The sequence below is a fragment of the Bos indicus x Bos taurus genome, chromosome 20 (genome assembly GCF_003369695.1).
Source record: "Bos indicus x Bos taurus breed Angus x Brahman F1 hybrid chromosome 20, Bos_hybrid_MaternalHap_v2.0, whole genome shotgun sequence".
Classification (NCBI taxonomy): domain Eukaryota; kingdom Metazoa; phylum Chordata; class Mammalia; order Artiodactyla; family Bovidae; genus Bos; species Bos indicus x Bos taurus.
In genome coordinates, this window is record NC_040095.1 from 58614968 (window position 1) to 58635115 (window position 20148).

Consider the following 20148-nt stretch of genomic DNA (forward strand, 5'->3'; position numbering starts at 1 on the left):
ATTTGGCAGAACTTTCTACCAAAAAGTAGAAAGTACAGTCCTCGGACGAAGCTTACAATTATGCTTGTCATCGCTTGGCTTTCATTAAGGACATATTTACACACGGTGTTCTCAAAATGCTCCCCCTAAATGACACGTTCCTGATTTTAAGAAGCTTATCATCTAAAATGAAATAAAACAAAACAAAAAACGTATTAGACCAAGCAGTAGCCTTGACAGTGTGAACATAACAAGCAGAGTCTGATGGGCAAATAAATATGCCTTGCAAGTACAGGTACCGTTATTTACAAGAGATGTAGATGCTGTTGTGATTAACTACACAGATCCATCTAAAATTATGATTTTTGTCACTGAAATTTTATATCCATCACTGTCACTAAAACTAAGTCCTTGACACAGAAAATGGGGCTCCTGGAGGGAAGTTTAAGGGGGAGGGGACATATGGATACCTACGGCTGGTTCATGTTGATGTATGGCAGAAACCAACACGATATTGTAAAGCAATTATCCTCCAATTACAAATAAATAAATTTAAATTTAAAAAATTAAAAGGGTGGAAACCACAAAGCATAAATATTGTTGTAACATGTGAAGAGAGGAGGACAATGATCTCTTTCGTCATCAGAAGCCCACTTGATGGCTTACATACAGGTGCTTGGCCCCGGTTATTCAGCAAACCTATTCTGCTTTGAAAATTTTCTTCATTTGTTTCCAGAAACGTTCTCAGAAATAACGGTATCTGAGACACCTTGGGACACAACCGCTGCTTGAGGACGCCCACGGGAGCAAGCTTAGTTCTGCCCTTGGGATGTTTGCTGGCCATGGAGGACAGCCAGTCTGGAGCAGGGTGAGACCTGGGCTGCGCAACGCCCTCCCACTAAGCAAGGACACCTCAGAAATCAAGAAAAGTGGTGTCTGTGGCTGCTTTGTTTTCTTTCGGGCTGAATTCCAAATGCAACTTACAGTTAAGTTGGAAGCTTTCTTGCAGATCCCTCTACTTAGCGTAATAAGACATGACTGCTCAATAGGGTATTAGATAGTTTGAGTTTTAGTCCTGAGGCCACACTGCTGGGTGGTGGCTTCCAGGGAGAAGGGCAAGTCTAACAAAGGTCCATCTAGTCAAAGCTATGGTTTTTCCAGTAGTCATGTATGGATGTGAGAGTTGGACTATAAAGAAAGCTGAGCACCGAAGAACTGATGCTTTTGAACTGTGGTGTTGGAGAAGACTCTTGAGAGTCCCTTGGAGACTCTCAACCAGTCCATCCTAAAGGAGATCCAACCAGTCCATCCTAAAGGAAATCAGTCCTGAACACACATTGGAAGGACTGATGCTGAAGCTGAAACTCCAATACTTTGGCCACCTGATGCAAAAAACTGACTCATTGGAAAAGACCCTGATGCTGGGAAAGATGGAGGGCAGGAGGAGAAGGGGACAACAGGGGATGAGATGGTTGGATGGCATCACCGACCCAATGGACATGCATTTGAGTAAACTCTGGGAGTTCATGATGGACAGGGAGGCCTGGTGTGCTGCGGTCCATGGGGTCGCAGAGAGTCAGATACGACTGAGCGACTGAACTGACTGAACTCTGATCAGGGCAACCTAGCCTTTGGGACTCACTGCCTTTTAAGGTGAAAGAAACTTTTTTCATTCAGGTACTGGTGTCCTGCCTTACCCTCATTTGCAAGCAGGGAAAAGAAGTTCTAATAAATAGGACCTATTATTAACCTTCCTACTGAATTCCTAATAAGAAATTTAAGAAACAACAAAGAGAGTTGGAAAAAGTAATGCATCTGGCTAATGGGGAAAAAAAAGACAAAGAAATCCAATTCAATTCTCTAACCGCCTCTCCCTCCCACCTCCTTCACCTCAAATTCCCTCGGCATACCCACAAAAGTACACTTTATAAATTCTGCTTAAAATATGTTTATTAAGCCACATAAATTCAGATACACTGATGGCAAAACAAATTTTGACATAAAAAATGGGTTTAATGTGGACTGACTCATCTCTCACTTGGGATTCTCATGCATATTCATTGAGAAAAGGAAAAAAAAAGAGAGATGCAAATTCCCAAGGGAAAGAGGACAGACATGCCCCTCTGGGAGGGAATCGCTGCTGGAGACCCCGGGAACCGGAGGAGGTACCAGCCCACGCCTGGCAGCATCTCCGCCCTGGATTCACTCTGAGCTCAAACAGTGGCGCCAGCAAGGCTGAGGAGTGCTCCAGCGGGGGCATGTACCCTCACGAACTCGGAAGACACTCCAACTGCGGGAGCCCAATGCTACCATCCCACCTGGGTCTCCCACTGACACTCCAGGGGCTGAGACCTGCTCGGGGTGGGGGGGGGGGTGCAGCAGGAGCAGCCATGATCCGTGGGGTCTCTACCTGCTCGTTTGTGGGGTCCGCAATAAGAAACTGAGGTGGAGGTGGGAGGACTGGATGGGGGAGGAGGTGCTGGAGTAGGGGAGGGTAAGCTCTCCGGAAAGCTGACTTCCTTAGACTTGCCCGGTGGCTCCAATCAGAGAGGGCTAAGACCCAAAGCTTTTAAGCCATGCAGGCTGGGGAACCTGTTTTCCTTTCTCTGATCCCCTAATTGCTCAGGCCCTGATGGCGAGGAAAAGAGGCAGTATCTCTCCACCGGGAAGCCCAGGGAACATTTTTTCCCAATTAGTATAGAAATGCAAATGCAAGTACAGAAATGCAAACAGACAGGCAGGAAGGACATTTACATGTAGGTGTGTGGGACTCCCTCATCCACCAGCCCGTGCCTGCACCTGTAAGGGCCTTCCCCGGAGGAGGCACTGGGACCTCAGCACACCAGCTGCCCAGGTGCTCGGACCGCCCAGGGTTACAGACTTCCTTCCTTCCCAGGGAGAGATGGCGCAGACCCGACAGGTGAGCGGGGAGTATGGAGGGGGGTGTTAAAGCTACAGGCCACCACCCCTTCCCCGGTGTTAAAAACTGATGGACAGCACCTGACATCGAGCTGCCAGGACTGGAAAGGAAATTTCCTGTCAAGGGACTACAGTGTCCAGCAAGGAGGAGTCTGGGCTGGAACCTGGCTGCCGTGTCTCCATCCCTGCAGTGGGAAGACCATGGAGGCACCTCCATCTGTGAAACGGAATGGATGAGAATCCCAAGGATACTACCCAGCGGGCTAACAGCACCTAGAACGCCAAGTACTACGACCACTGACTTCCGAGGAAGCAGCTTATCCTCAGATGAACAGGTCTGCTGCTGCTGCTGCTAAGTCGCTTCAGTCATGTCCGACTCTGTGCAACCCCATAGACGGCAGCCCACCAGGCTCCCCCGTCCCTGGGATTCTCCAGGCAAGAACACTGGAGTGGGTTGCCATTTCCTTCTCCAAGGCATGAAAGTGAAAAGTGAAAGTGAAGTCGCTCAGTCGTGCCCGACTCTTAGCGACCCCATGGACTGCAGCCTACCAGGCTCCTGTGTCCATGGGATTTTCCAGGCAAGAGTACTGGAGTGGGGTGCCACTGCCTTCTCCGACAGGTTTGGTAAATGCTTTTAAGTAATGGATTTGGGTAAACTTGGCCCATTTACCTTCGATCACTGCATTCTATAAGGGGATGCATCATGGGCAGTTATCATCGAAACCCACCAAAAAAACTTTTTAAAAATCAGCGATTCACCTTGGCAATTCCTGTCTCCTGAGCACGCATGCATGAGATGGACTATAAATAATTTAAGGAACTATAAGGCAATTCAAAAGTCAGAGTAGTCTTCTGCCTAAGTGAGTGACTGAGTCAAGTTGCTCAGTCGTGTCTGACTCTTTGCGATCCCATGGACTGTAGCCTACCAGGCTCCTCTGTCCATGGAATTTTCCAGGCAAGAATACTGGAGTGGGTTGCCATTTCCTTCTCCAGGGGATCTTCCCGACCCAGGAATTGAACCCAGGTCTCCAGCATTGCAGGCAGACGCTTTACCACCTGGGAAGGCCTCTCTTCTGCCTGAGTCTGCAGCTATCCTGACCTCTTGGTCACACTCCCCGCCAACCCAGGGGCACCCAGCTTACACCTGAGCTGTCTCAGGGTCCTGCTCAGCCTGTCCTGTGGAAGGGGGCAAACCAAAATACAATAAGAAGTGAAAATTGATGAGACTGAAAGGCACATGAAAGGAACCAACTTTCTGGAAGACATCTGGAGTAAAATGGTGACGATCAACATTTTAATAACTGAAAAAGTGCTCCCTTTCCAACCCTCTATTGTCAGCAGCCCATCCACTGGAGTAAGATACCTTTCCAGGCTTCAAAGGGGGAGTGGGGAGGGACTGAAGGGTGTCGCTGGCTAGGGACACCAAGTCTGGGGGACTGCTGGCGTGACCTGGCTTGGCGCCACAAGGAAGAGGGCACCTGGCTCCCACGTCTGTGGCCCTCACCTGCACGAGTCCTGCCCCCCAGGAAAGCCTGAAACCAACAGGAGGAGGTCCCTCCCTACCCCCAGCGAAACTACCCCAAGGCCAGAAGGCAGATAGAGTGCTTTTTGTCCTCATCTTCCACATTCCATCTCTCGTTTTAATCCACAGTCATCTCTCATTTTAATAGATGAACGGAAATAAACAGGACTCTTCCCTAGACACGTGGTAAGTCCCGGCGATGAACAGCACCCAAATTGCTGGCCTTCGTGTGTACACTGTCCCAGGCTGTCCAGTCACTCAGTCGTGTCCAACTCTGCAACCCCATGGACTGCAGCACATCAGGCTTCCGTGTCTGTCACCAGCTCCTGGAGCTCGCTCAAACTCATGTCCACCGAGTCAGTGATGTCATCCAACCATCTCGTCCTCTGTCATCCCCTTCTCCTCCTGTCCACTTGTTAAAGGCAAACTCATTCAAAAATAAGTTTTTAAAGTGATGAAAAAGCCACACCAAGTTTCCCTTCTTTGTTCCTTGTGGAAAGCAAGCCCAGATGGTTCTGTGAAAGCTCACAATATGACATCGGCCAATTCTCCACCTCGAAACCTCAAAACAGGAGGAGGGGTGGGTGCTATTACAGGAAATAACTTCTAAGAGCCCTGATGGCTTTAAATATTCAATTGTTCACTGTATGGTAAGACAAAAAGGGTTTTAAATCAATTTTTCTAATTCTTTCAACTACTAAAATGAAAGCACAGGCAAAAATAGGCCCCAGACTCAGAAGAGGATGTCCACCCAGCTGGTCTGTATGAAGGTGTGTATATGTGTTACTGGTGTGTGTTTGAAATTAGCAACCCGTTTAGGAACCAGAAACCGCCAATTCCTTGGAGGCTTCCCCCATGCCCTGGTCTGACGGTGCCCACCTCCTGTCTCCAGACATACCACTATGCCAGCTCTCAGGATAACCATTCCCTAGCTTTTCTTTGGAGAAAGCAATGGCAACCCACTCCAGTACTCTTGCCTGGGAAATCCTATGGACAGAGGAGCCTGGTAGGCTACAGTCCATGAGGTCGCTAAGAGTCGGGCACGACTGAGCGACTTCACTTTCACTTTTCACTTTCATGCATTGGAGAAGGAAATGGCAACCCACTCCAGTGTTCTTGCCTGGAGAATCCCAGAGACAGGAGCCTGGTGGGCTGCCGTCTATGGGGTCACACAGAGTCGGACACGACTGACATGACTTAGCAGCAGCAGCTTTTCTTTAGTTTCGCCATTTCTGAATCTACTGCTGCGTGACGTATCGCTCCGTTGGCCTGTCTCTGGGCTTCATGGGAATGCAATCATACTACACGCATTCTCTGCAACTTGATCCAGTCTGGATGGTTCGTCTGTGTCCATGTGCGTGCTGAGCTCTGTTTAATGCTCCACTCTGTGACTCGGGTTCATGGAACTTGCCCTGTCTTCCCATTTTGCTCTTATAAATGATGCTGCCTGAACAGCCGTGTCCACGTGTCTCCCAGAACACACTTCCAGAGCATCTCTGGGCCGAGGGGCAGGCTAGGGGAGGAACTGCTGGGGTGAGAGGTTACACGGTGATGCCAAACGTGTTCCCAAATGGCTGGACTGTACACCCTCACTGAAGCGGGCACTGTCAGATGAGCCTGCATGTTTTTGTTAAAGAGACAACCGTTCGGTACCTTTCTCCAAAATGAATTGAACTAGGAAACAAAAACAAGCGTGCTACTGGACAAGAGATTGGCCTGAAATTATTTTTAGGTTCCGATCTCTCTGGGCTAACAGAACAGTAGTCCAGGGTTTCACATTTTGTCCGGAAAGTTTGAGCCCGCAAGAACAGGATATTCCAGATGTTTCCTTTTCTATTTCTATCTCAACCGAATTCCCCTCATAGTTCCTCCTATTTAAGATTCCTTAAGAGGATTTGCCAAAAAGGAACTGCTGTGGAGACCTGCACACGAACTCGGTCTCTAACTGCCTGACGGCCAGGGTGTTCCAACACTCAGTCAGCAAGGCTGCCGTTGCTGGATTTCAGGAGTGGAGCTTCTCAAAGAAATAGGGCTATAGGGTGGTCTTAGGGTCTCAGGGGTTCCCACAAAAGCCTATTTAATACATGAGAGTCCAATCATGCCACTGGTGTGGGCTGGAGCAGAAATGGGGGACGGCGGGGGGAGAAGGCCAGAAGCAGCCCACCATGCCTCCCCCAGGGAGGATGCGCCAGGGAGAGGCACAAAGGGGCCCCCGCCTTCCTGGCCTCCCCCGCCGGGCCCTCCCCCGACTCCTGTTCTGGGCATTTTGCTGGACTGCAAGGCCCAGACCCGCCCACCAGACCTCGGTCACAGCAAGCAGTCCTCAAAGGTTTGGTGGCGAGACCCCTTTACATCAGTAAAAACCACAGAGAGGGGTGGAAGGGAGGCTCAAGAGACAAGGGACACACACACTCCCAAACACACACACACACCTCCAAACACACACACACACACACACGCACGCATGCATGCATGAGCTTCCCTGTAGCTCAGACGGTAAAGAAATCTGCCTGTAACGCAGGAGACCCAGGTTCGATGCTTTCAACCAACTCCAGTATTCTCGCCTGGAGAATCCCATGGACAAAGGAGCCTGGCAGCTACTGTCTGGGGTTGCAAAGAGTCGGACACAACTGAGCGATTAACACTGCAACACTACTACACACACACACACTGATGCCTGATGTTTGTACAGCAGAAACCGACACAACACTGTAAAGCAATTATCCTTCCAATTTAGAAAAAGCACTGAGGATCCGAAAAAGCTTTGGTTTACGTAGTTTCTGCTTGCCAACAAGTCCAGCCACGTAATATCTAGGTATCTAATACGGATACTCATATTCAAACCTAAAACCAAGAATATTTTTAAAGATAGTACATCTGTTACATATTAAATAAGGAAGACTTTCCACCTGAAAATCTGTACTTCCAAAATACACAAAAAAAAGAAGGCTGGCGTTGTTCTACACTTTAGAGACTGACTTTAACATCTGGCTTGGTAGACTATGTAGATTCTCACAACTGACTGTCTTTAATCTGTTGTGATGTTACTTGCCAGGCAGACCCTGGGAGACCTCACTATATCCTTTGGAAAGAATGAGTTAGGAACAGCTCAGACTTTGCTATGCAAACAGCTTTACCTCATAGATCTCCTGACAAGTTCCTGGGAGCCTGGAAGTGTACTAGGAGACCCGCTGCCCTAAAGCAATGTTCTTCAAAGGCTTTTGCTCAAGAATTCCATCACCAAAGAACTTTACTACCTTTCCCCAGTTACAAATGTGTTGTTGTACCAGTAGTCTCTTTGCTGTTGTTCAGTTGCCCAGTCGTGTCCAGCTCTTTGTGACCCCAGGGACTGCAGCACGTCACCCCCTCTGTCCTTCACAATCTCCTGGAGTTTGCCCGCATCAGTGATGCCACCCAATGATCTCATCCTCCAATGCCCTCTTCTCTTTCTGCCACAATCATTCCCAGCCTCAGGGACTTTTCCAAGGAGTCGTCTGTTCGCATCAGATGACCAAAATACAGAAGCTTCAGCTTCAGCATCAGTCCTTCCAGTGAATATTCAGGGTTGATCTCCCTTAAGATTGACTGGTTTGATCTCCTTGTTGTCCAAGGGACTTTCAGGAGTCTTCTCTAGCACCACAGTTTGAAGGCATCAATTCTTTGGCGTTCTGCTTTCTTTATGGTCCAGCTCTCACAACTGAACATGACCATGAGGAAAACCAGTCTTGACTATACGGATCTTTGTTAGCAGAGTAATGTCTCCGGTTTTCAACACACTAAATTTGTTGTTACCATATATAAGTAGTCTCTTATATACCCCCAAATAGATATTTGAAAATAATAAGCTATTAATAAATATCTTTCCAAAGCTTTTGCTCTTTTCTTCCACACTCAGGGGTGCTCAATGCACACCCTCCCTAAGGTGAACACAGAACAGAGCTCCCATCTCCCCTGGAATCAGACTTCCTTTCCTTCAGCCAAGTTCCTCTTAACTATGGCTGGACAAGCAGTGGACTGACTGGGATAACCCGCACAACTAACCAGACAGCTTGCTGATGCGGAGGGTGCTTCCTTGAGCAAACACATCAACAGGCGACTTGGAACTTTGGGCCAGGCTCCCCCAGGGGCATAAATGGTGATGGTGTGTATGGCCAAGTCCAGGAGCCCTGAGTGTGCGGGCCAGTCCTGCCAGGAGTCTGCCCAGGATATGGCCACCCTCCACGGCACCTCCTCCCTCCCCACGAGCTTGGCAGAAGCAGGAATGGCTGCATACCTCGTCCCCCTGCTCCCCTGGCAGGGCTGCAGGAGCCACAGACCAAAGAAAAACCCACGCAGGGTTTGTACGCAAGTAGCTTGTCTAAGGGGAGTACTCCAGGCCTGGAAAGGTCAGTCTTAAAGGAACGTTCAAGAGATGGCTTGATCACTGCCTGGGCTCTTGGGTCATCTTTGATCCCTGCTACCGGAGCTGGCAACAGAGAGCACGGGTGCCCCTTGGAACAGGCCCCCACATTGAGAAGAGATGTGGCTCCCTCAGTGATGCAGGTGGGGCCACCTGACCGAGTGAGGTCAGCTCGCCTGCTGCTCCGGCACCCTGTGCTGGCCAGGCTCCCGGCGGGAGCACGTATGTTTTATGTCAAAGAGGGGAAGGCAGACCTGAGGGATGGAAGTCAGGCCGGAGGGCTGGAGGGCGAGGAAGGGCAGGAGGCAGAACCAGCGGGAGTGAAGAGCAACCAGATCTATCGACAGACGAGCTGGGAGAGCCCCAGCCCATTGAGCCTTGCACAAAAGAACGCTTCCTTTTTTAATGAGACAAAATCCGGAACAAGACACTACTGAGTATACAGTGAGAAGGTGACCTTTTCCTCTTGTAAATAAGTGCAAACAAAGCCAAACTGGTAATTTTGTTTCAGTGTCTTATCCTACAGGATCTGATTCAGGCTAAAGACATGCAGCTTAGGGAGAACATCTTTTAAAGGATAGCCCCTTGGGAAGTATGTGCTTCTTAGGCTTTATTTACCGTCATCCTACATGCTGATGACCCCCCGTACATGAAACCATCTACCAGGTGGACAGACAGGGACGAGGGGCTGCCAGCCACCGGGGCGCCTGAGCCACCATGGCTGGTGTCTCCCCACCCTGGTCTCCTCAAATCCTCGACCTCGGCTCACGCTTTCACCTGGGAATCACCTTGTGTTTCGCCAAGAAGAGCACGGTTTTAAGATACAAGGTTGCTCTGCTTCCCTTTTAGACCTGAACGCCTTCACTGCTAACGGCCCTCCCTTCTGATTTTAGAGAAGAAACGAAAATGGTCTTTTCTGAAATCATCACTCCCTGATCCCAGGGCTTCTATCGGCAGCCACTTTGTCCAGAGATTAGGCCATCCCCACCCCTCTGCAGATGGACTCCAGGCCACCCCCCACCGTCCACTGCAGTCCCCACCTCCCAGGGACACTGCGGGGATTCGGCGAGGTGGAGCGTGGAAAGCAGCAAAAGCTGCCTGCAGTGGTGCTCTTCAAAGATCAGCTCAGTAAATACAGAGGCAGGACACCCCTGTTCATGGCTCCCCAGAACTGAGCCTGCACCGCCAGGAGAGGAAAGCAAGCCAGGCTGTTGCAGCAAAAGGCATTCGTGCCAGGCGGGCTGGCTGGCAGGCACTCCTCTCCAGCTCCATGTACTCAAGGCTGCAGATTCTCCAGACTGGGCACCTGCAGACTCTGGGATTAAGGGGCTCTGTTACTTTGCGAGCAGCCCAGAAATGCTGATCAAAACGAGTGCTGACGCAGCTTCCACAGTAAGGTTCCCAGAGGCGTGGGGCTCTCCCAAACCAAGGAAATCTTATAATCCCTTAAGAATTTCAGGTCGTTGTTGCTAAGCTGGGTCTGATTCTCTGCGACCCCACGGACTGCAGCACTCCAGGCTCCCCTGTCCTCCACTGTCTCTCAGAGTTTGCTCAAACTCATGTGCACTGAGTCAGTGATACTATCCAAGCATCTCATTCTCTGTTGCCCCCTTCTCTTCCCGCCAACAGTCTTGGCCAGCCTGAGAGTCTCTTCCAATATTTCAGGTAGCTGCACCCACCCGCCAAAATCACCTCACCCAGAACGCCAGGCCTGAAGGAGCAAAGCTGTCTTGGTGTCACTAAGCCAGGGACTCATAACAACAGGGAAGAGAACCCCCGGGGAGGCACAGGAAGAAGGAAGGCTCCAAATCTCGTCCTTTCTTTCGGGGCAGAAAAATAAGCAGGGATGAAACGCAACATGGCCCCCCTTCCCACTCTCCGCCCCCCGCCTCTCCTGCCCTCAGCTACAGTCTTTCCCTGTAAACGTGCGTTTCAGAAGCTCTTGGCAGAACCTAACAAGCCAGTGCAGGAAAAGCGCTTAACCCCGGGCTGAACAAACAAGGGCGCAGTCCATGGCCGCAGTCAAGGCCCTCCATCAACAGGACGGAGTGACGGCCGCGGAGGAAGGACCGCGGAGAGGCAGCACACGTGGGAGGACGCGTTCAGCCGGAAAGGCTGCGCCTCCGTAGGGGCTGCTGCCCGGGGTCCCGCCTTCCTGTTCTCCCCAGGCTCCGGTGCGCTGCGGGAAAGCAGTGCGAGGTGGGGCAGCTTTGAGCACTGCACCCCTCTAATAAATAGGCTAGTGGTTGCTCATGGCAACGGAGTCCCCTCCCCCAAGTTTAAATGTGTGCACACACTGCCCGCATGGCTCTCTACAACATGCCTGCCTGGGTCATTTTTCTGCAAGAAAAAAAGTCACCCACGTGACCCAGGAGTGCGAGGGCACACGCGTGTGTATGCAGGTGAAGACCGGCCTTGGCAAGAGGAATGCCGTTTGCTTCCAAAGGCGGCGGGTCCGGGCAGCGCAGAGGTACCCGCGTGAAGACAGTGACGGCATGCACGCTGGCCACGTGGCCGGCGGTGAAAAAGATTACATCATCCCCTTTGTGCAGAGGAGAGCTGCGTGAGCAGCGCGCAGAGCTGGGCTGGCGGAGGCTGCAGCTCTGGGGGCCGAACCTCCCTCCTTTCTCCTTTGCGTCAAAAATAAAACATGCCCCCACGATGATAAGATCGAGCAGCTGGTTCACCAACAAATTGATATTCATCCTTTCCCTGTGCTTCGAGCGCACTATTTTTTTAACAGGGTAGTTCCGAAAACTGGAAAAGGGGAAAAAAAAAAATTTTTTTTTTAATGTACTAGTTAAGAAATCGGCAGAATTTGTGTTTATTCCCAATCGCCTTCGGCTCTCCATCCCCGGCGATGTGGTGTGTTTGCAGATTTATACCTGGTTTCCACGTCCTCCCCACCGTCAGATGGAGCTGCTCTGGGTCCTCCAAAAGGACCCCAGGCGGGTTGTCACCCGGTCCAAAATGGCTCTGCTCAGTTTAAAACAATTCTATTGAACGGGCAGGCCCAGAATGACGTTATTACCAAGAACCCTGCTCCAAAACGTGTCCTGTGAGCAAACGCACTTGCCTTTTAAGATCGCACTAACCTTACCCTCTGGTCCCAGTGACAAAGTATCTGTGCTGAGGAATCTGTCTGGCGGCTTGACCTCAACACATGCAAATTAAACTTATATGAAGGGACAAAGGAAGCCTGATCCACGGGACACATGCCCCTCAGTAACTCCCTCCTCTAAAGCCCAGAAAGTTCAGCTGTTTTTGAAGCCCAAGTAATGAGGGGGTGCCCGCCTCACCCCCTCCCTTTGTAAACTGCTCTTGGCCCAGAGTGATGGGTGCAGGAAACACGAAGGCCCTAGCCAGCGTCTGACCGTGTCATGAGCTTCAGAGTTAACAGCATCTCTCACCCAGTGTTTAGGAAGGCTCTAGAACTCCAACATCAATAAATCACAAATACCATCCGACCTCTCTGCTTCCAATCTGCTTTACCAGCAAGGCTCCTGTGCACATTTTCATGGCTTTCATCAACAGGGAAGCCACGCGTCTGCTTCTGAGAAACACACACAGGGCAAGCCACCCTGTCTATTCCCCACCTGAGAGCGCTGTGTCTTGGCTCACCGGTGTTGAGGGCAGTGCCCCGTCTGTGCCAGGCACCCAGAATTTTCAGGGGGCTCAGAACAGTGGGAGAGAGCACCCTCAGGGGGCGGAGGTTCAGGGAGGACCTAGGGCTCCTGTCCCACCCACCCCCACAGCACATCAGGGGGGCCAGGGACACAGCCTGGAGCCCGGGCTCCAACAAGCTCCCTGTGTATTCAATCCACCCACTTACATACAATTAACCATCAAAGTAATGAACGGTTCAAATCAATGCTTTTCACTTTCCCAATCCACTCAATATCGCTTTGAAGTGGCAGTCAGCGCTGCTAACACACATTCAACACTCTTCATCGGCAGCTGCCTTAACAAAAGGGGTTGTTGCTGTTTAGTCGCTGAGTCGTGCCCGGCTCTTTTGCGACCCTGTGGACTGCAGCCTGCCAGGCTCCTCTGTCCATGGGATTTCCCAGCAAGAATACTACAAAAGGGCATGATACAAGATTTCAGCTACACAAGCCTAAGGATGACCATTCTCTGTCTTTCTAATTAAAAGAGGTATATAACACATGCATGACTCCTTCTGGTGTGTTATCAACTAACCCCATGATGTTCTGATACACTTAAATTTCCCACACTCTAAAGTCAAAACCAAGCAAGGCAAAAAGGCAGCAAGCCGTCTATCTTTTTTACTAAGATGTCTAAGTCCACAAAGTCTAACTCGTGAACTCTGCTCTCTCAGCATGGACTGTGAAATCTTGAAACAAAATCAAGACGCATTTTAATTTCTACAACAGAAATTCTTACACTACAAACCTACACTGCGTATGTGAGTACTATGAGGAACCGACCACAAATTCTGTGCATTTTCCAAAGCAAGGTTCAAATGATTATGAGTGTCTTCAGTGTGACTTCAATTTGAGTTAAACTATAAGAACAAATTCCTTAAAAGACGTTTTTTTCACCCTAATAGGACTCCTGAGTTAACAAAACTGTTCATGTAAAGTTGTATATCACGACAGCTGTAAATAAACTGTACACTATTGCATTTTTCCGTAATTCAGACTGAGCTTCCCTAGAATTCTGAGGTTTGTACCCATACATAAAACAAGGAATTATGGCAGCAAAATGCGAATCCCCAGCTGTGACAGTACCAGGACACTCGCTCTGGTACTGTGCGGACCTGGCTCAGGCCTGCAGCCAGGGCAGAGGGAGACATGCCCACGCACTCGTATGCCGGTCCCATCTCGGCAGTGTTTCCTGGCATAGCGCCCATGCTCCGCAGGCTGAGGTGAGGGAAGGAGAGAGGGCTGCAGACTCTGCGGCTGACTCCTTCCACTTTGGGTGGACACACATCCTGCTGGTGTGGGCAGAGGGACCAAGGAGAGGTCAGGAGGCCAGCCGGCCAGCCCAGGGACAGAGCGGGAGGCTCAGCAGGGGCGATGGAAGGGGCTGCACCTCCAGGGCAGACTCTGGAGGGGAGCTGGAAAAGGTCACTGGAGTGTGCCTCACCAGCATTTAGGAGCATGCTGCGGAGACTGGGGGCTACAATAGATGGTCACCCTTTTCCTCCCCTGTCCCCAGCCGCCACGTGAAGGGGAGGAGAGAGGATGGGTGAGTGGAGGGGGCACTGGAGAAAGAGCTGAAAGAAGAAACCAACAGCGTTAAGAATCCACCTTTAAGAATCCACCTGCTGATGCAAGAGATGCAGTTCGATCGCTGGGTCAGGAAGATCCCCTGCAGAAGGAAACACAACCCACTCCAGTATTCTCGCCTGGGAAATCTCAAGGACAGAGGAGCCTGAGGGACTACAGTCCATGGAGTTAGAGAGTCGGACATGACTTACTCAACAACAACGCTTCCCTATGGCTGCTCTGCAGAAATGGTTGGGGGAGGGGGCAGGACGGGGTTGAACTGGGGAACACACAAGGCTTTGGAGTTGGATGAAAGGGCGATATGTTGGGTTAGGATGGTCTAGGTCCTTAACACTCAGAGCATCTCCATCCTAAGAGCCAGAAGAGAAATGATGGCTTTGGACCCACCTGAGAAGCCAGCCAGAGGTGGAGGCAAGTGAGGCGAAGCCAGCCCATCTCTGTTAGTCCCTTCCCAGGTCCCCACAGCTCAGTCAAGGCAGCAATGAGATTCTACGGACAGACTTGTTATTTTAAAATACTGACAAAGAAATCAAGCCCGTGTACTTCCCAGTCCTGAATGTTATTAAACCGGAGAATTTCCACCTACTTTAACACCTACTTAATCAAGTTTTAAACTTCAGAGAGATATGACATAGCTTTAGTATTGTTGATCCTGTGATTAACATTTTATTTTCTATTATAAAAAGGCATTCTGTTTATTTTGAGGTTTCACCCTCTGATTTAAACTGTTGCAAGGGATACAATGAAACAGTGTTTACAACTGCTTATCAGATAAGAGAGACTTTCGAAGGTGGGAGGGAAAGAAAAATTTACAAGGTATTTAAACACACCAAGGATAATGACTGCTTTTCTCATTACATTATTAACTGAAAGTTACATTCCAGAAGGATCAAGCAGTGTTCACATTCCATTCTTCTGCAGCTTCGATCTTCTTCTGTCTGGAATAGACACCAAATATATTCACTTAAGGGCTTTCCTGGCGGCTCAGATGGTAAAGAATCCGCCTGCAGTGCAGGAGACCTGAGTTCGATCCTTGGGTTGGGAAGATCCCTGGAGGAGGGCCTGGCAACCCACTCCAGTATTCTCACCTGGAGAATCCCAGGGACAGAGGAGCCTGGCAGGTTACAGTCCATGACGCTGTAAAGAGTGGGACATGACTAAGCAACTGTGCACAGCACAGCGCATATTTACTTAGAAGAGCTGATGCCACAGCCTGTATCATTTAATGAGAATGGGGGTCATCTGGCACAGTGGGCTTTAAGAGGTCTAACCCATGACTGGTGAAACCACAGGCCGGTAGTCATCCTGGATCCTGGAGCACTCAGGCCCCCCAACCCCAACCCCGCCCCCCACACCCTCTGACACTCAACCTCCTCAACGGCCTTGGTGTGTGCACAGGCGGAGACGGCCTTACAACTGGTTCTAGGCGCACAAACAGCCGGCTGCTGAGGCTGTCGGGTCACACCAGGCGGCTCCTCCAGGCCGAGGCATCGCCCATTCATTCCAGCAGGACTGTTCCCAGCTTGGGCCAACACACATCATCGTTACACGATGACACGCGCGGCTCTTAAAAAAACACGGTTTCTGTTAGCAGCTGCCTCAAAAATAATCTAAGCCCTTCTTTTCTTCATTCAGAAGTGGAGGCGGGGGTGTCCCCCACCGAATCAGAAACTTCGTTGTCACAGAGAAAAGACTGAACCATTTGAAAACTGTGCAGATCCCATCACGCACATGCGGAAAGAATGTTCTAGCTGAAATAGGAAGCGCCAGTGAAAGAAGGCTCAGATTTCTGGGGTTTACCAATGTACAAATTATGCCAGTGTTTTCAACAGGTGCAAATGAGCTCTCACAAAAACCACATTTAAACACCATGGACAAGCGGGCCTAGCACAGGACAGGGTGTGGATGTCAGAAGCTGAGAATGGCGAAAGTTACACAGAAATAGTATCAGAGACGCGTTGGACAAACGCCCTCATCACTGACCCAGAAGATGTGCTTTTTCACAAACTTTATGTCAAGCAATAGTTTAGTGTTTGCTACAGGGAGTTTTGTACAGGCAGCATTCAATGTTAAAATACTCAACTTCATATTGTCAAGTGAGTAATGCATCTCAGGTTATATGTATGGTAAATGTTACTAATATAGAAATTATATGGAGTTTCTACATTTCTGGTATGTCCGGATAAAATGTCCTCAGTCATAATTCTAGTTAATATCTTAAAAGTATTGTCACAGCACCAACCAAGTTTCTCACAAAAATTCTTTCTCTTCAAGATTTACAGAAAGGACTTTTGGATAAATATCAGTTTCTGAACTGACTAAATAACTGAAGGATTCTAATGGTAAACCTACTGACTTCACAAAAGTTAATGGAAGGACTGAATGAGCTGACAAATATGCTTATAATTTTATGGTTTTGATCTGAAAAATTACTGGTTTGCATCTGTGTTTTCCAGATGTAAGGAAACCTTCCCTTAAAACTAATTATGACTTAACAGTAATTTGGTAAAATTATACTTTATAAACAAGTTGAAAAAAAAACAAAACAACTCAACTTCAAGCTGACTCCTGTGCACACCCAGACCTCATACTTCCTGTGCGTCCAGCTCTGATGACTCTAAGCGCTTAGAAGAGCCGGACCCAGTCCTGATGGAGGTTACAAGGCAGGCTGATTTCTAGCAGCTGGCCTGAAAGCCTAGTCACTAGTATCAATTCTGTAGGAAAACATGTTCTAGAATATGAATAACCAGTTCAGGAAAGTTGGCCATAAGCTGGCTCTAAGTATTCTGCGTGCTACTGTGAAAACGCAGCATCTCTGAGAGCCTTGAAAGAAAGCATCGATTCCCACGTTCTCTCCAATCTCAGAGATGACGCTCGGCCTTTCCTACAGCACTGCCCCACTTACAATGGACCCATCTGAACCGCTGGCCAGAAATCCTATACACTGCCACCCTGAACACTGTACATTAAAAAGGCCATCAAGTTCCCTGGTGGCTCAGATGGTAAAGCGTCTGCCTACAATGCAGGAGACCTGGGTTCGATCCCTGGCTGGGGAAGATCCCCTGGAGAAGGAAATGGCAACCCACTCCAGTACTCTTGCCTGGAAAATCCCGTGGACGTAGGAGCCTGGTAGGCTACAGACCATGGGGTAGCAAAGAGTCGGACACGACTGAGCGACTTCACTTTCAGTTTTCTTCAGGATGCATTCCCCAAATGAGCAACTTTTCAAAAGCAAAAATCATCATCGTCATGAAAAACAGGTTATATATTTTACGGTGTTAGGATCTATTTACATGAAAGAAACATCAGGCCCTGTGTTAAAGTGCTCTGTCCAGAGGCCTCAAAATTTTTGCATGATGTTGTTACTAACTAATGGACCCGAAGCATAAAATGCTAAGTCAGCTCCCCTCTGACAGGCAGTGACTGAGCTGTGCAGCCGAGCAGGCCCCATGCAGGACCTGAGCCACTCTTTCCTACGAGCCATCCTCTGCTGCCGTGGTCCTGCTGCGTACGGTGATACTAGCTAGCTCGTGGAACAGCAAGTGGAAGTTCAGACAAGGCCTCTACTTTTTTTTTTTTTTTTTTTAAGAAATATCTTCTATTTGAGGAATTCGGAGGGTCTAGGCTACTAGCAGGCCTAAACTGAAAACTAATCATACAAGACAAAAACTAATGAAGAACGTACACCATTAAGGGGGAAAAAACCTCCCAGCACACAAAAGTCAATATGGTCTTTTAATGCCCCTAATTATTTTCATGACATATGTTTTCCTAATAAATGTATGAGAAAAGCAAATGCTGGGGTGGGGGGGGGGGGGGCGGGGAAGGCATGTGGCTTAGAGCCACCTGCTGAATATTTTTTTAAACCTAGATACTACATTCATTATAAAACACTGTGTTGTCATTAGCATCTCTAGCTGAAGTAAAATCATTTTCTAATTCAAGAGATTCTCATAATGAAAGTGTCCATTATGGTAGGTACATGGAAACTAATCAAGCACTACCAACATAAAGGAAAACCATCCACAGACTCTGGAAGCTGAGAACAACTTAATGGGGGTGGAGGGAAGTTTACTAGGATTGAGGAATATAGCCTCGAATCCAAGCTAAAGTTCTTTTGGTTGGGGGCAGGCAGCGCACTGCTTCCAAGATCTTAGTTCCCTGATCAGGAATTGAACTTGGGCCCCTGGCAGTGAAAGCCCAGAGTCCTGACCTCTGGACCCAGCACGGAAGCCCCAAAGTTAAACTTAAAAAAATAATAACTCTTTTTCTTTCCTAAGATGTGGGCTGAACCTTGAGGAATGAGGGTAAATGTGAATGAAGAGGAAAGGAGAATGGGGGCCAGGGCAGGAACAGGGGTGCCAACACCCCAAACACTGTAGGGAATGGAGAAGCCCGGGAGTGAGAGCCACAGCAGGGGTCAACCCCCACCCATGCTCCTCCCCACCCCACGTCCTGGACTTGACCCTGTGGCCGAGGGAGGGGACCTGCCCGGCTCGTCACGGCGTGTCTGTCCTGCAAGCCCCTTGAGCTGGGACTCACGGGCAGGGTGATGCAAGGCCCACCTGTAGCTCACCTTTCCGAGTGGACAGCGAGTTCACAGGGGGTGGGCTGTGTCTCCCATGACTGGTTTCCTCTCCCACAAGGCAGAGGATGGTGGGAGCCTAAGTGTTTGCTGAATGGCAATCAAGGAGTAGATAAAAAGGTCCCACACGCTATGAGGGCTTCCTCCTACTATTCATCTGTGTGAAAGAATGGCTACGGAAGCAGAAGCTCCTCTCTGCCCAGCAGACAACACTTTATTTTCTTCTTCTGAAGCTTCCCCGAAGGGAAAACCATATCAATTTTAATCATATTTACAAGCATAAAGATTGATCAGACTTAAGATTTACATCAGATTGGTCTCCTATGTGTTCCTTGTTAACCCACAATCTAACAAAGACACACAGTTTGAGAGAGGAGAGAGATTTAGTGTTTTATTATATATATAGATATATTCTCGTTGTTACGGACATATTAATGTAATGGAGAAAAGAACTTTCCATCAGTCAGCTGAAAACATCAAAACATCAAAGAGAACAATACTGTGGTTAAGAACATCATTTGGAGTCCAAGCCTGGCTTTGTCACTTAGGAACTGTGTGGCTTTGGATAAGTCACTTAACTCCTCTGATCTTCAGTAACCACATCTGTAAAAGAGTACATCGCCCCCTGCAGTGCAGTAATGTGGATCAGAGTTAATACAAGTCAAGAGTTCAAGCCAATGCCTGGCACATGCTAAGCAGCATAAGGGCTGTGGTTGGTTACTGTTATTATTATTACGAAGGATGTTGGGATAAAATAGTCTACTTTTAATTATGCAATTTAATATTTTAATAAAAATTATAGCACTCAATATATTGCACTGCTACAAAAAATACTCCCAGCTTGCATGGAATATAATTTGTCCCACACTTGGCATGAAGAGGCTTCACTACTAATATGACTAGCACATCCTAATGTGTTAAAGTGGAAGCAAATAAAATTATAGCGTGTCTGGGCCAAGGGAAGAAATAACCTAAAATGATCAAATACATGTTTAACTGTTACTGCTTTGCCTTCTTCAAGTCGTGTTATTTAAAATGAAGAAATAGAATGCAAAGAATGCTTAAAAAAAATCAGTTTTAGAACTGAAAAGTTTCCTATGTCCAACAATATAAAAATCAACCTATGGAGAAGGAAATGGCAACCCACTCCAGTATTCTTGTCTGCAGAATCCCATGGACAGAGAAGCCTGGTGGGCTACAGTCCATAGAGTTGCAAAAAGTTGGGTGCAACTGAGCACACACGCACACGATGTATAATATATAATTTGTACTGCTGTGTAAAGCAAACAAAGATCTTTCTCAAAATACTGCGTATTCAGTTCAGTCACTCAGTCATCTCCGACTCTACAACCCCATGGACCGCAGCACGCCAGGCTTCCCTGTCCATCACCAACTCCTGGAGCTTGCTCAAACTCATGTCCATCAAGTCGGCGATGCCATCCAACCATCTCATCCTCTGTCGTCCCCTTTTCCTCCTGCCTTCAATCTTTCCCAG

General features: G+C 48.7%; 1 protein-coding gene and 1 non-coding gene across 3 annotated transcripts in view; one reads left to right on the forward strand and one right to left on the reverse strand.

The window, feature by feature from the left end:
* The window catches only part of TRIO (trio Rho guanine nucleotide exchange factor), a 363125-nt gene that overhangs the window by 246422 nt on the left and 96555 nt on the right, over nucleotides 1-20148 (reverse strand). The gene's annotated exons all lie outside the window — the stretch shown is intronic.
* On the forward strand, nucleotides 17053-17124 carry TRNAC-ACA. The gene has a single exon. It is a non-coding gene; the product is annotated as a tRNA-Cys (tRNA).